We start from the raw sequence: 16,807 nt of genomic DNA, 5'->3' as shown, positions 1-16,807 counted from the left end.
CCTGCCTTTCCTCCAACAATCACAAGGTTGTGTATGTCATGGTTCTTCTCCACCTCTTACAGCAACCCTGTGAGGTTGGTTAGGAAAAGAGATGGTGACTGGCCCAGTCATGGCTGACAGAAGATTTGAACCAGGGTCTCTACAGCTACAGCCTGCCACTCTGACCTCTGCAAACTGTGCCAGAAATACCCTCTCCTGGCTCCTCCCCGCACCCCACCTTGCTCTTGGCAAGGATTGATAACTTTTTTCCCTGTCAGGCAAAATCAATAAATAAATTGCTTGTCATGTTGGAGCCCTGCCAGAAGAAAAAATGGGCAATCCTATGGGCTGAGGAAGGGGAGCAGTGATGGCACATAACACATACTGTTAGCTTTCTGCTTCTTGGGAACAGCAGTGCGAGGTTGTGCTACATTTCCCTTGTCTTAAATTGTAGGACATTGCTGCCCCCCCCCAGCCCAAATACAGCATGCTGATTTCTGCCCTGCAGCTGAAACTTATATTTCTGCCAGGCTGTAAATCCCCACCCCCACCCCCCGCAGGAGTCCCCAGCCACTTGGTCCAGGGTGGGCACAGTGGGAATTCTGAGAAAGTGTTGTGGTTGCCAGTCACAAAATGGCTGCTGAGAGGGTGTGGTGTAACATCCAACAGAGCAGAAAAAGAGGCAAGGTGATGGCATGCCCATCCATCAACCATCAATGGGAAACGGCCCCTGCACTAGCCACTGCTGTACTCACTCACAGAGCAAAGGGTCTCCCACCTGACAAAATCCCTCATATTTTGATCTCTGAGGATTAAAGGGAAACTGGAGCAGAGGTGCGAAGCCTTTTCCAAGTGTCCCTGCATTTCCCTTTTAAGTCTCAGAGATCAGAATCAGACTTAAAGGGGGGAGGGACTTGCTAAAGGCTTTAAGACAGCCCCACACTTCCATCTGAGCAAACAGGAGTGCAGAAGCAGTCTTAAAGGCTTTGCAAAAGCCTTTTTGAAGTTTTCAAAGGGCACTTTTGCGCAGGACTTTAATTCCCACTCAGCTGATGAGTAGGAATTAAATCACGGTGCCTTGGCTGAACAATTTTGTTTCCTGCTGAGAACAGGATCATGCAGCTAATGCAGAATTAAACTCTGTCCCCTGCACACCAGCTGATTTCCTCAGTGGGGGAAATGACCCTGTGAACCCAATTGGACCCTCTGGTGGGCCAAAACTGGCCTGCAGGCTGGTGGTTCCCAATCCTTGCTCTACCTGGGAGGTACAACAAAGCTGGCTGAGCACATGCAAGGAAAACATAGCAAGCTTCCTTACCTTGAGTCAGACCATTGGTACACTGAGCTCAGTATCATCTATAGTATCATCTCCCTCCCTGCCCAGCCAGTGTGGCCAATGGGCAGGGATGTTGGGAATTGTCATCCAGCAATACTGGAGAGTCACAGAGACAGATAGCAGTTCTGGGGGCTTTCAGATGGCTTTTGCAGCTAACTGGAGATGGCAGGGATTCAATGTGCATATGAAGCACCTCTTCCTTTTATTTCCTCAATTGTGTTGGAAGGAATGCACAGAGGGCAAGCAGTCAGTCTGTGTGATGTGTCCATACTGTGGCTATAGCAAAAAATGGATTGGTGACCCAGTAGTATTTCTGACATAAACTTGGTTGTTTTCTAAATGTGCAGGCAGCTGGACAAGCGAATGAGTCTAAGATTTTTTAGAATGAAAAAGAAATCTAGTTTTGAGTCTTGCGTTGTGTGTATTCCCTGTTTGCAAAAAAACACAGAGAAGGCTTCCTCAACTATTATCCAGCCTAAATGCAGCATAGCTGTGCCAAGTTCAGTGCTGATTTAAATCTGAGGAGCATTTTGTGATGATAGATAGATAGATAGATAGATAGATAGATAGATAGATATAAATTTTCAACAAAAGCCTTCCTGAAGGCACATTTCCTACAGCCGTTTCACCAGTGATGACTAATGAAGCTTCCAGCTACTGCTCACAGGGGACTGAGACAAGTGTTAGGGTGTGAGAGGCTGAGAATGCATTCAGGCCAGGAATCAACATATTTGGGCGATTCATCTTCTGTACCTGATGGAAAAGTGGAAAGAAGCATGCCCCACCATGCAGATGTGCATTACACAAAAGGTCACCCTTTGTCCACCTTAAAAGAAAGATTTCACACATCAAGACTACCTAGCTGTATAGTTTAGAGAAAGGAGGGCTATGGGTGGGGGGGATGAACAAGGATGGTGAAAATCATATCTTGTTTGTGGACAGAGACTTCCTGCCTCCCTCTTACTTGATAAAATAAATTATGGTGCCTAAAAGCAGCTAGTGATGCTATCAGGCCCAGCTCTATAAATGGGAACTGTTCTCATGTTGCCAACCTCTGCACCTTCCTCACGGAGGTCCCATGGAGAAACACTGCAGATGATGATGATGCAGATGAAATCAGCCTTCTTAAAGTCCAGAGGGCATGTCTGACTACTCTCAGCTTTCCCTTGCCTGTGTATAATGAAATCCGATAGAATACGATCACTTCCTCCCAAGGTTCCCTGTACTTTCACTTCATCATTCAGTACCTTCCTGTTCATAAGGGCCAGGTCCAAGATAGATGATCCCCTTGTTGCTTCTTCCATCTTCTGGGAAATGAAATTGTCAGCTAGGCAATGGAGGATTTTGTCAGACCTTGCTTTCCTGGCAGAGTTTGAGTTCCAAAAGATATTGGAGAAGTTGAAGTCTCCCATGACTGTTATATATCTCCTTTTTGAATGTTTCATAATCTGCTGTAGTAAGGCACCATCCAAGTCTTCAGTCTGGCTTGGTGGTCCATAGCAGACCCTTACAGTAAGGTCACTGTTGTTTCTCTCGCCTACAATTTTTACTCGTATATTCTCAATCTGCTTTCCATGCTGCAGGTCATGGATCTCTTCACAAGCGTTACACATTCTTTACACAAAATGCTGCTGCTCCTCTCTTCCTGTTTGGTCTATTCCTTTTGAACAGGTTATACCCCTCAAATCCTTATTATTCATGCAAGTTATTGTAAAGACAATTAAGAGAAGCTTTAGTGTAAATGTCACATGAACAACAAAAAAATAATATGTTTTCAATGTTGTTTTAACTACATTGAACTCTTTTAACATTTTTTAAAAAAGAGTCACACCATTTTTATTCCCTAATCTTGAAAATCTCCCCGTGCGGAATTGCTTTGTGATTTATAGGAGCATTTGAAGCCCTGGAGGAGTTGTCTGAATTTCAGTATCATCTCATGCTTTTATTGAAGGGGGGGGGGGGAGTCCTCCAACCCACTCCAGTAATTAACATTACACATTAGGCTTTTCTTTCTAAGAAGTAAGTGCTCACAGTAATTTCGAGCATCATTTGCTGCATATAATATCACAAGTAATTAGTAAGCAGTATTAGGAATTTAGGGAGGGCAGGGGCACATGACAGTTTGTGTTGCTGTTTAACTATATCCTCTCCAAGTGGGGCCTGCAGCAAAAGGCTGGTAGGTGGGGTGCTCGTGCTCCCTCTTCCAAGTCCCCTTCCCCGCTGCCTTCCATTTCATGCACACTGAGCATGCTCAGCCATCACTGGACCATTTTTAAGTCTCCCTCCCCTGGGCCTTTCCCCTAGAGCTTTGTTTTTGTACTTTTGCAGAGCCCACTTGCACCTGTGTTTTGTGTGAACAACTGTGTATAGAGTGATTCACTGCAGGCATGGCAGATGGAATGCTACAGATGGAAGACAGTCTCTGCAGGAGAACCAGGCTGGGTTACAGAGGAGGGCGGTCTGAGCAGGGGACCACAAGAGCAGGGCAGGGCAATCAGATTTACACCAAGATGCAAAGGCTTTTGAGTAGATTCAAGGGAACAATGCAGTGTTTGAAGAGCATTGATATTCATCCTCACATCTCTTTATCTCGTGAATCCTCTTCTCCCAAGAGCAAATCATGTGCCATATATTAAAATCAGGCTGGATTTCTTATGCACCAAATATAATTCTTCTGAAATTAACTCTGGGCTTGATTGAAGGAACAAGAATAACATCCTCTAGTCATAGTTGTTGAAGGGACCGCCCAATAGCATTTGTTCTTAAGAGTGGGCTGGAGGAATAAGATGGAGCAAAATTTCAGAGAAAATAAAGGCTTTCAAAAGAGGAGGGATTCAACAAAGAATAGTGGAGGAGAACAGAGAAGGATTATGTCCCAGATGGTAGATGTTAGCACATAGGGGATAGAAAACTTAGTTGAAAAATATTTTCCCCCTCTGATTTGAGATTACAAGGAACTAGGGGCTGGTGGGAGATACAAATAGGCACCCACCCCCATACAGATGGAGAAAATCAGGCTGCACACATGCAATTTGTTTGAGAATCAATGGAGACTGTGCTTTTTTCACCCTATGTAGTCCACACAGAATTTGGATCTATTTTGTAAAGATCTATTTGCCCCTGTAAAGCTCTTCTTGAGAAAGTGGTTTCATTCTGACAAATTTTGCGGGAGGTGGTCTTTTTTTAAAAAATCAATCAATCACAAACTGAAGTGGTGGAAATGTGCATGTAGAAATGGGAAACTGAGAGAAATTGAAATGAACATATTTGTCCATCGGGGCATCGCTGCTTCATGATAGCAGTCAACGCTAGAGCATTTCTCCATTTTCTCAGGGCTGAAGGAAAAGTTAGTGGTGGTAGCAAGCTGACTTATCAGATGAAGTGGGGTAGATGGGTAAATGGGAAAGCACATCCATCACGGGAGATCCTGAAAAGGGAGGAATTCTTCATCCATCTAAAAGGGCTTTAACTTCTCAGTGTTGAGATGAAAAGAGAAAAAAATGTGTTAGATCTTGGAGTTCTTCCCCCTCATTGCTGTCATTGATGTTTTGCCTGAGTAAGGACTGACTAAAGAATTAAACCTTGAATTACAGGTAAATTCATTAATTAACATACAGATTTGGTTAAGCAGTGTGCAAGGATGGCTATTGGCAGCTGAGATAAGGGAGAGCAATAGTTGAAAAAAAATTAAATGGATTAAAACATTTAACTGGCTTTAGGTTGTCTAATGAGTTATTAACAGACTATATAATCCTCCTCTATCCATGTCCTCCACCCGCTGTACTTATTATTCTCCAAAGATAAACATGGCTGCTTCTAGTGGGGTTTTGTTTTCAAGTGACTTGTGTCTATATCACTGAAGTCCTGCAGCCAGTGAAGGTGAGGCTCTGCAAAGCAATTCAGGGGGCTGGGCAATTTTATTTCCCCAGCATGGGGAAACTGCCATTGTGTCCCAGGCTCATTCTACGGTATTTGTAGTGAATAGGACCTTGAGTGTCAATGTGGGGGAATATCTTGCCAGAGATCCTGGAAAGTCAGGGAGGGTATAAGGTTGCCCAAGGCCTTTTCTAGAATATGGAGACTCTCCTTGAAAATAACCATATCCTCTGGTTAGGAGTGTGGGATGTGCTACATAAGTGGCATTCAAGTACAACATCCCTTGTTTGCCTAGAATGGACATGCAAATGGAATGCTTGTTCCAGCCAGTCGAAAACTTCCTGTTTCCTCCTGGGCTGGAGCATCCTTCCTTTTGCATGTGACTAGAGGTGGGCGTGACCTTACCTGTGCAGGTAACAAAAGCACAAGGTACAAAGCCCTTCTCCCTTCTTTTTGACTTCCTCTCGTTGTTGAAGCAGCTTTTTAGCTAGAGATGCTTTCAGCCAACAGAGGACAAAGAGACTATCTCCATATGGGATAGACTCACATGTATTTTTCTGTAACTAAGTCTGCCTTCAGGGATCCAACTGTGAACTGATGCTGCTGCTGTGAGTAAACTACTTTTATATACAGTCATACCTCGGGTTGAATGTGCTTCAGGTTGAGCGCTTTCGGGTTGTGCTCCGTGGCAACCCAGAAGTAACGGAGCACGTTGCTTCCAGGTTTCGCTGCTCACGCATGCGCAGATGCTCAAAATGATGTCACATGCATGGGCGGAAGCGGCAAAACATGACCCGCACATGCACAGACGCGCCATCGCGTCTTACGTTCTGTTCAGGATGCAAACGGGGCTCCGGAACGGATCCCGTACGCATCCTGAGTTACCACTGTACCTTAAATAAGATTGTGGAGTGTTTATTCTTTTAACAGGGAAATAAGGAATCTTACCAGGAAACTATATTGAGAAGCTTAAACAAAGCTTGCAACCAGCTACCCGTTGTTGCTAGTGCAAGTTAGGAAGGATATTAATAAACAATATATCCTCTCCGGCCTCCCTGAACATTCCCACAAGGACTGACAAACCTTGCCTGCTCCATGGGATGAGACAGGATGGCATTTATGCAGTCAAGAAGACCAAGGCATTTGGAGAGAAAGAGTGGCATGAGAGTGTGGAATATGAAACAGTCAAAGACCCCACTGGGGTACCAGAAGGCGAAGCTGCATGGGTTTGATTGTGTGAGCTTGTGGTGCCCAGTCTGGGGCCTTTGGGTGCTGTTTGACTACAGCTTCTGCAGTCCATGGCATTTGGCCTGCAGTTAAGCAACATCTGTGACCTTTGATTTGGCGGTGGGTCATTCTGGGTGATGTGATATGAAGCATAAGGCTGCCAACCCTTGCTCCCTTGACATAGTGACTCCAACAAAATTAGTTATTGACTGGATCTATAGAGGAAGAGGGAGACCAGTGAGTGAACAGGCCTGGGGAGGGGGGCAAAGAACTGACCTAGGTGACCCTTTTGGCCCCCTCAATCCTACAATTACAGGAAAAACAATCTTATCATGTCAGTGACTAAGTCTTAAGTCCTCTGTGCACTAACTTACCTGGAAATAAGTCCCTTTACACACAGCAAGACTTACTTCTGAGTAAATAGGAATGGGATTGCAATGCAAGAAAAAACAAAAGTGCACAGGTGAGTTTCCTTTTCTAAACAGTCATATTGACACTGTAAATGTCATTTAAATAGCCTCAGAAGGAAACTTCAAATAAATATATCTCATCATTATGTGTATTCGGCTGATTATGTTTCTTCTAACTTCATCCTCCTCTTGTTTTCTCGGGGGTAAAAGATAATATTTTCCCCCTGACCAGCTTGCTGAGTCTTAAAAATTGCTGCAATTGCATTTGAGTTTATATTACAAACAAGATAAAATTCCCTAGTCTGTCTCAATTTCTCTCCTAGGAAAGCAGAGTTCAGTCAAACTGCACAATTAATTTGAGATCACTTTTGGGAAGAAGAGGGGTGGGTTAGGAAAAGATTGCGTGAAGCTCTGCAGCTCTCTTCTGGGGGATTTCAGGTCTATGCAAGGAAGCTTAACTCACTTTCCTATAAAAAGTAGCTCATTGTTTTCCTGGAACTGTCCTATCAGGTATGTTTTCCTTTAAAATTGCAGGTTGCATCCTTTTCATCCTATGGCAGATGCACACCCTCCATATGCTTGAGCGTCTCGTGCTCCAGAGCTTGCCTTGTAATGCCATGAAGGTACCTCTTGCACAGCTGAGAAACACAAGATTTGGATGCTCAACCTTTTGTGCGTGCATGTGAATCGTTGCAGATGATGTTAAGTATAACAATTTAATTTAATGTTTAAATGCATTACTGTGTGTTTAATTCTGGAATGTTCCCCAGTAATTATCCACCTTCCTCGTCCAAAGGAAATATGCATTCTGTTGCCTAATGGCTGTATGGGTTGCAGTGCTGCTATAACCTTATCGTCTTTGCATATCAGCAGAAATGGACCTTTATGGCCTGATCCCACCAATTCACTGGTGTTGTTGGGTTTCCCCCCAAAAGGAAGGAACCACTTTGATCACTTAACATGATATATTGATGCTAACTATTCTGATATATCTCTCTGTGATTCCATCATCATTGTGCTCAAAATTGCCACAATATCCTGCTGTGTGATACTGCCTCACCAGCACAGCTGCTGGTGTATCACTTCTTTTTAGCAGTCATGCGCTGGCGCATGAGTCTTAGGCTTGGGAAGAAAGAAGCTCTTTGTAACAGCTGTAGATGTGAATGAAATTTTACACGTGCAATATTGATATCTAGCCAAAAAATAATAATGTGAATAAATCCTGGGGAGAGATTTGAAATGACTGAAATGACTTGAAACATTTAGAGAAAAAGTAGAATCTCTCTCTACTGTTTTTTTTGACAAAGTGAAGCTGGGCCCCATAAGGGCTTATGCATGTTCAGTTGTATTTTTACTTTGAGAAGAAGACTCCCTCTCTCCTCTTCAGAGCTTACCAATACCTGCTTCACAAACTTTTGGCAATTAGCTATTTGTACAATAAATGCCGTGATTGCAGGTGTGCAATGCAGGTTTTGCATTGCATAACCCGTTTCAGAGGGTCTCCTTTTGCAGAATTTCAGCTAAGGCCAACCCCACATTATTTATTAGGGTTCTAAACTAACCAGGAAAGGGGGGGGGGATAATCAGCTTGACCTGCTCCTGTGTCTTGAGTGGCAGCTTGATGTGTGGAAAAACTACAATCTGAAGCTCTTCACACCATAGAACTAAACATTATTACTTGCTAATGTCTGCTCTGCATATCAATCTGTGATCAAAGGCAAGGCTGAAGAGTTGGCAGCCCTCAAATTCAGGTTTTTGTTTCACTGAAGTTGCAGTTCTGTGGGTGGAATTCAACTAAATTTTAGCACATGGTTAAATTAGGTCCATTAATTTCAGTAGGTCTATTCTGAGTAAACTGAATCCCACCCTATGCACACTTACCTGGGAGGGAGCGGCTTTGAAGATAGCATGGTTTAGTACACATGCTTAAGAATGGGCTGAATCTGTTCAAAGATAGCACAGCACAGAACATTAGCTATATATTACTGTACCCTATAGAGTCTGAGCTGATTCTCATGGCAGATTCATCTAGTGAAGAATGCAAGTAACATGTGGTGAAGACCAGCATGTGTGAAAATGTGATCACAAATCTAACACACTCCACATAAATTGATTTTGAAACAATAAGCTCATGTACTCAGCTGATAGCCACCAAGTGTAGTCAATTGATGTCTATGTCTATGTGAACCACAGTTCTCAGTATTGGGAGGATGATTTCTCGCTGATATTTATTAAAAATGCTGCATTTTATGTAATGTATTTTGAACATATGCTGGCAAATAGCACCCCCTAAAATGCCATTTTTAAAAAAACAGCAACAGCAGCATCAAAGAGTCTTGTAGCACCTTAAAAGACCCGCAGTTTTTTATTTTCATATTATTAAGTTATTTTAGTCTCCATGGTACAGAATTTGAGAAAAATTGTTTGTGTTCTTATGGCTCTGCAACAGCTGATCACAGAAACATTGATAGTTTTTGGATAGTTGGTACAATGGATGATACAGGGGTAAAATATTTATGGACAAAGAAGTACAAAAGGCTGAGCTGTGTCTCCTTCCACCATTGAAGTTCTGTGGCTCTGATCACTCACTAATTAATGGGTCAATAAGGTTTCTCATGCATATTCACAGATCTGCCCTACAACTAAAATATTATATTCAAATATTTTAAAGCACCATGATTTTGTTTTGTTTTTTTTTTAAAAATGTGTTCACTTGCAGCTTCGTCTAGAGTAAATAAATAGTATGGTTTTACTCTGATTGCCTGGATCAAAACATGCAAGCAGCAAGCAATATCATTCATGCAGAAAGGGGGGAATATCCTCAAAATGTACAGCCATTGTTCTGTGACAATATATTTGATCAGGTGACTTCTACACCTTGCAAATTGTTTTCATGAATATTTAACCAACCAAGGGATTGTATGAGTGGAAATTCAGGCTAAGTCAGTGTCCTTAGGCTGTTTGACTTTACATTCTGCCAAGAAAGGTATTTTAAAACTAAAATTTGATCACTTCCCTACCAAATCAGTTAATGGCATTTTTTAAAGATTAAAAAAACACAGAGCTACAATTGCTTTTCTTAGATAAATACATTTTAAAGCTAAGTCCTGGATTCCACCCCATTCCTCTGAAATATAGACTTGAAATTAAAATGCACACAGTAAATTAAAAGGTGTGGAAAATAACTGACATAAACTATGTATAGTGCTAAATATATACATATGACCCACATTCCAAAGGCAAAGATAACTTCTATAGCAAGCATAAAAAGAATATGCATATACACAAAACATACAAAAATGAGTATAAAATGAGAAAGGTCTTGCCAACAGAGAAAACAGTGAAAAGAAAGATATAAATGAGGATTGGGCTATAGTTTCATAACTAAACAAATGTGCTTTGGGTAGGTTGCCCTAGAATATTGGTGACTATGGAATCACAATGGGAACAAGGAACCGAAGGTGATCTTCTGTTTTGGCCCCCCTGTCTGAGGACTGACATTTTTACATAAAATAATGAACACTCTGACAGCTCAACCTAACAGGAAGTTCTCTCATGCAAGTCTCCTGGAAATAAATGGGAGCTTTGCAGGAGCATTCAGTGGGGCTTGCACAGCACTTCCTGGCAGATTGTCCCCAAAATGTTTAGATCTCTAACCACTATATCTGGTCATTTCTGTGTTCTGAATCTCTTCACTCTTGCTTTGCCTTTAAGGAGGGAATTCTGTTTGTTATTGGCCATCAGATTTAAGAGCCAAAAACCTCATGCAACAAACAAACAAGTAAAGCCCTCTTGGCTGCAAGCAGTGGCGTAGCGTGGGGGTGCAGGGGGGGCCGGCCGCACCAGGCGCAACATCTGGGGGGGCGCGCACTTGCACTTGCACTTGCAGCTCTCTGCCCCCTGCTAAAATCCACGGGTTAGGGGACGCAAATTACTTGCCTTGTCCTGGGTGCTGACAACCCACGCTATGCCACTGGCTGCAAGTCTCATCATGCCATTTGCTTCTCTCAAATTGCTCTCTCCTCGCTCTCTTTTTTATTTGGGGCATGCAGGAAGAGGTCAAGAGAGAACAAGAGGGCTCACACCTGCTACATCTTTTGAAGGCTCCCGTTTACACCCAGGAAATAAAACAAGCCGGATTTCCAGCCCCTGCTTCTCTGCTCTCTTCCCCACTGCAGGAGTGCCAGGTCCGTGCTGCAAACCCTTTCCCACTTGCCCATCCCCTGCATACGAAGTTCGAAGACTTCCCGGGAGGAGCAGACCAACGCTAACCATCCAGGCATGCGAATCCAGAGTCAAACCACACTTGGCCCAGAACATGAAGTCCATCATAGAGGATTGGAGTCTTGGAGGGGGTCTTGGGGACATCCAGCCCACTCCCTTGCTCAGCAATCCTTAACCACAACACCTTCTCTATTCCAAATGCACCGTGTGATATATAATAGTAATTATTATAAAAATAATAATATTTGGGGAGCCACTGCATAGGGCTCCACCTTCCTCCTGGAGGGCTCCTGAGCTCTCGCTTTCTCTCTGCGCGGATCCCCTTCGGATTCAAGTCATTCCTCGCCTGGGCTGCTGGCCCAGCTTATCCCGAAGACACCACGACGCTTCCCGAGCGAGCCCTTGCGCCGAAAACTTTCCCCCTGCCGCCCTCGCCCGCTTTCGGTCCTGGGCAGCTTCTCCCGAGGAGGAGGCGGAGGATGTCGCCTTACCTGGCGCTGGCGGGCGACGCTCGCTGGCGGCGGCGGCGGCGGCACTTCTGGTCCTCAGCATCGTCACCATAGCGCGGGCGAGCGGGCGGGCTGGCGTCCTTAGAGATCCGAAAGAGATGTGGAGGCACCCCGGGGAAATGCCAGCACCCTCTTCCTTGGGGAAGGTGGTCCTCCTCCTCTTCCTCCTCCTCCTCCTCCTCCTCCCCCTGACCCCCCGCCCCTCTGGGCATCAAGGCTGGCCTGAGCGGAGATGGGTGGGGGCCAGGGGGCGTCGGGAAGAGGCAGCGCGCAGCGGAGATCGGCCCCCTTTCCCAAGCCCTCCTCCTCCTCCTCCTCCACCCGCCACCCTTCCCCACACAGCCCCAAATCGGAGAAGTTTCACTGTCCCCAAGTGATGCGCTTTGCTGCAGCCCCGCATCTGGGGACTGCTTCTCCCTTCCAAACCTATCGCGCCTCTCTCTCTCTCTCTCTCTCTCTCTCTCTCTCTCTCTCTCACACACACACACACACACACTGCCCCCCTCAAATCCAGAGCTCTGAACGACCCCCCCCTTGCTCGCTTGCCTAGGATTGGGCTAGCAGGATGGACATGGGGCTAACTTCGCATGGCCGGCAGCTGAAATCGGCAGGTAGCCGGTCTAAATCTGCCTTTCCTCCCGCTGCAGCCCCGCGTTGCTTCTGCTCTGGAGTGACAGCCCTGGAGAGGCAGACTTTGATGCGCGCCTCGTCCCCCTCGGCTGTTTAACTCCACTTGCAGCCCGGGCAGGAGCCCCAGCCCCTCCGGTCCCTGCTTCTGGAGGACCAGACGCGGCCGTCTCCTAGCAACGCCCTCATCAATCTCCGCGGGATGCTCTGTGATTGGGCCGGGCGGAGAAGGGAGACGCGCCCGTTTCCCTTCCCCGAGAACGCTCAGGATGCTGCAGCCTGTTGTTTGCATCTTTCCCGCAGCGATAGGTAGACAAGACCCACTGGCTTGGGGGAGCTGGATAGTGTTGCGGGGGGGGGGGGGAGGACAGAGAGAGGCTGGAATGCAAAATCAGGGTCATATCCGCTGCCTCTGTCTACTTCTGTCCGGGGTGGTATATCAACTTAGATTCTCCTATTGTCTCTATTCTGAGAAACAGCCATTCACAAACTCCTCACTGTGGTTCATTGATCTTAATGACAGTTTGGCTTGGAATTTAAAATGTGCCTAAATGTGCCTTTAAAGTGTGCTTATGTTCTCTGGGAGTGAAAGGGGAGAAAAAGGGGAGTGAAAGGGGGGAAAAGGTGAAATAATCATGATGATAAAAATTAAGAATCTTTTAGGATATTTAATATATTAGGTATTGTACACAGTATAATACATATAGGTACAGTATATAGTTATTATTAATACAGTATAACTTCATATATATATATGAAAAATGAAGGACTTGTACCAGAACAGCCAGGTGTTAGCAAGCTCACTGTCTTTCAACACATGGAGGTGAAAACGGGTTAGAATGAAGATAATTCAGCCACCCTCTCCCAAAAAACCTTGGGGGCAGTGGTCCAACTCTGTACAGGTACAATATCATTTGAGAGCTAGCTATGGATGCATCTAGGGAAAAGACATTTGTTTATATCCTACTTTTCAAAATTAAAAATCCCTCAAGGCAGAATGCAACAGGAGAAAACCATAAATTAAAGTCCTCACTAAAACCAACCTGTATAAATCATGAAGAGTGAAGTGCAGGAGTGCACAAGACTCGACCCAAACCCAAGTAATGGATAATTTGACAATTTGTCTCATAGAAGTAGCATGTGCTTTGTTGGCAGACACGCTTGCCATTAAATATCGAGAAGCATTTCATAAAAGAAGGGGCAAAAAGGCTTGGAAGCAACAAGGAAGTGCCTTATGTGGAGCCGAAATTAGGGGATGTTGTAAAGAGAAATAAATTTGGTTTCTTCTTCACTCTAAAAAACTTTGGAAAAAACCCTCAGTGATCTTGGCAATCAAAAAAGAAGTGTTTATTTATCACCACGGGGCAGCAGAACAACATATTTCATTCCCAAACCACACATACAGAGAGAGAGAGTTCATATCCTGCTCAACAAATATATGGTATATTTATTTCAATTATTTGTTTTAAATGTGTATAAAGCTGTTCATATTAAAACACACACACACACACACACACACAACATTGCAGTGATAAACTTTCTGTCGTTAAGGATGACAGAATACAACTCATTTTCTTCATTTCCTAACCCTACCAGAATCATTTCCATTCTAACTCTGTCACTCCATAGATGCTCCCACACAGGGCTTCTTTGCCCTGATTCCCTCCCTCCCTGCTGACATTCATGCGTTTTATTTGTATGCCACTTTTACACACACACACACACACACACACACACACACACAAATTTGTGCTCAAAGTGGCTTAGAACAAATAAATTCCTGAATTGCAGGGGGTTGGACTAGATGACCCTCGGGGTCCCTTCCAACTCTACAGTTCTATGATTCTATGAAACAGGGATGCTGCCTGGGCATCAAACAAACACTCCAAAAGCATTTCATAATACCATAGCAAAACAACAGCAAATATAACAACATACCAAAGAACCCACATTCCAATACTATAAATTATAACACAGTCACTTAAACAACATGTAGCACCCATGTGCTAAACACCCAGCCCAACCCCTTGATGATCTCTCCCAGTGGCTTCATGTAGATGTTAAAAAGCATGGGGGAGAGGACAGAGCCCTGAGGCACCCCACAAGCGAGAGCTCAGGGTCTGAACACTCACTCCCCCTACTTCCTGGACACAGCCCAGGAGGAAGGAGTGGAAGCACTACATAAGCGTCCCCAACTCCCAGCCCCTCTAGACAGTCCAGCAGGATGCTGTCCTTGACAGTATCAAAAGCCACTGGGAGATCCAGCAAAACCAGGAAACAGCTTTCACCTCTGTCCCAAGCCCACTGGAAATTATTGACCAGCACAACTAAGGCAGCTTCCATGATGGGGTCTGAAACCCCACTGGAAGGAATCTAAACTTTCTGCATCCTCCAGGCGTGCCTGGAGTGGTTCAGCGACCACCCGCCCAATCACCTTGCCCAGGAATGAAATATTTGAGACTGGGTGATAATCGGCCATAGTGGCTGGGTTCAGAGATGGTTTTCTAAGAATTGGTTTAATAGAATAAGAAGAATCAGTCAAATTAGCAAGGATAATTGCATTGCATAATAGAGGAGCAAGTCTTGGGTTTGTGCCACACAGTTTTCACCATGAGGGCCAATGCACACTGAAGCATTTCATGTTCAGTCCAGCATTTTCATTTGGGCCAGAATATGTATTGCGTTTGCCATAAGAATGCTGCCCAAGATAGCTTTCCCCCTATCTATGGCATCCCTTCTCTACCTAACATTTGTGAATACTGACCATGCGTCTCTCCTTCCCTCACCTCAGATTCCCTCTGGCCCAGAAATTCATAGTGATATCAGATGCTATATAATATTGGATTCCCACCACTGGGTACTAACACCTATGAAATGGCATCCTTTGTCACTTATCAAATATTGAAATGAAATATCTTAGATAAATATTGTATGAACATTTGAGAATCCAGAGAACAGTTGAGCTACGTATCAAAATAATTACAGTGGTACCTCGGGTTGCATACACTTCAGGTTACAGACTCTGCTAACCCAGAAATAGTACCTCGGGTTAAGAACTTTGCTTCAAGATGAGAACAGAAATCGTGCTCCGGTGGCATGGTGGCAGCAGGAGGCCCCATTAGCTAAAGTGGTGTTTCACATTAAGAATAGTTTCAGGTTAAGAACGGACCTCCAGAATGAATTAAGTACATAACCAGAGGTACCACTGTATTGGGAAGAAATTTCTTGCAAAGACATTTCAAATAATGCAGCAGAAAGGAGGGGTCAGTTGCCATGTGGCAGCCATATATATACCTATCCATGACAAATACAATGCATACTTTGGCACTTCTGAATGTTTCTCCATGTTCTCAGATCCATGGGGGTGGGGGCAACCTGCTGCTCTATTTTTTGTGTTTGTACAGGTGGAAAAGAAGGGAGAAAACTGGGGGACATGCATAGGGGCACAGGGCTCGCCCTCATTGGGCAAGGTGAAGCAATGCCCTTTGTGGGCAGCAGCAGGCCATCCCAACAACTCCTGCTTAGCCCTCTGGCCAAAGATATGTGTGCCTATGCCTGTCATGCACCCCATAGACTGTGGTCTACTAGTGGAGTGGGCGGGTGTTATCCCATTGCCAGTGTTGAAAGGAGATTCAGCTGCCTGCGGAGTCTGTAGGAGCACATGGGATAGGTGTAAGTCATTATCTTGTCCTTTGCCTCAGGTAGCACAATGTCTTGGGGCAGCTCTGGGGTGGATGAAGAGAGGGGTGGGGCAAAGAGGGTTCTCCACCCAGTTTTGGCTCTGGTCCTGCCCCCTCCCCCAGGCAGGAGGCTCCCAACAAGGGGGGGGGAGTATCATCCGCAGAATGCAGTGAATGAGTGTGGCTGCATTCAGATGTGGGGTTTAATGTGTTCATCTGACCGGTTATTGTGCTAGCATTTTCTCACATTCCTTTTGTACTTGTGGTACTTTTTGAATTATGGCTCTGTTGCTCTTTGATCAATATATTGCCATGTCTCACTGAATTTGAAATAGTGGGGAAGAACCTCAAGCAAGGATATCACTCCAAATTTTGTGTGGCGTTATCTTGAAAAACCATGGAAGGAGGAGGAGCAGTTTGGATTTGATACCCCGCTTTATAGCTACTCAAATGAGTCTCAAAGCGGCTAACAATCTCCTTTCCCTTCCTCCCCCCCAACAAATACTCTGTGACGTGAGTGGGGCTGAGAGACTTCAGAGAAGTGTGACTAGCCCAAGGTCACCCAGTAGCTGCAGGTGGAGGAGCGGGGAAGCGAACCCATTTCACCAGATTATGAGTCCACTGCTCTTAACCACCACACCACACTGGCTCTCCAGTAAATGGAGAATTTACAGAGCAACATTCCTGTGATTTTTCTAGTTAACAGGGTTGCAAACTGACCCCCCCCCCCGAAACAGTTAACATCAAAATGAGCACTCAATTCTGCTTAATTTCTAGATGTAACTTTTATGATATGTGAGTGAGTGGGAACTGATTTTTAATGAGTGGGCTGCTGCCATCCTATTTGTGCTGTGATTGCTGGTATGTTTTTAATTGAAATTGTGTGTGTGTGTTTAATTGTTTTTTAATAATTGTCCCCACGACCACCACCAGCACTTC

General features: G+C 44.7%; 1 protein-coding gene across 2 annotated transcripts in view; it reads right to left on the bottom strand.

The window, feature by feature from the left end:
- The window catches only part of GRM3 (glutamate metabotropic receptor 3), a 145,410-nt gene that overhangs the window by 74,700 nt on the left and 53,903 nt on the right, over positions 1-16,807 (bottom strand). The window contains exon 1 of one of the 2 annotated variants that reach the window (XM_081879113.1): positions 11,544-12,027. The exons of the other annotated variant lie outside the window; for it this stretch is intronic. The gene's annotated coding sequence lies outside the window, so the exon portion shown is untranslated. Of the gene's footprint in view, positions 1-11,543; positions 12,028-16,807 lie in introns of those variants that run through there. 2 annotated transcript variants of the gene reach the window in all.

The sequence above is a fragment of the Podarcis erhardii genome, assembly GCF_964252035.2.
Source record: "Podarcis erhardii genome assembly, chromosome: 10".
NCBI classification, from domain to species: Eukaryota; Metazoa; Chordata; class Lepidosauria; order Squamata; family Lacertidae; genus Podarcis; species Podarcis erhardii.
The sequence above is the reverse complement of the archived record's forward strand: the minus strand, read 5'-3'. Positions and strand labels throughout refer to the sequence as shown.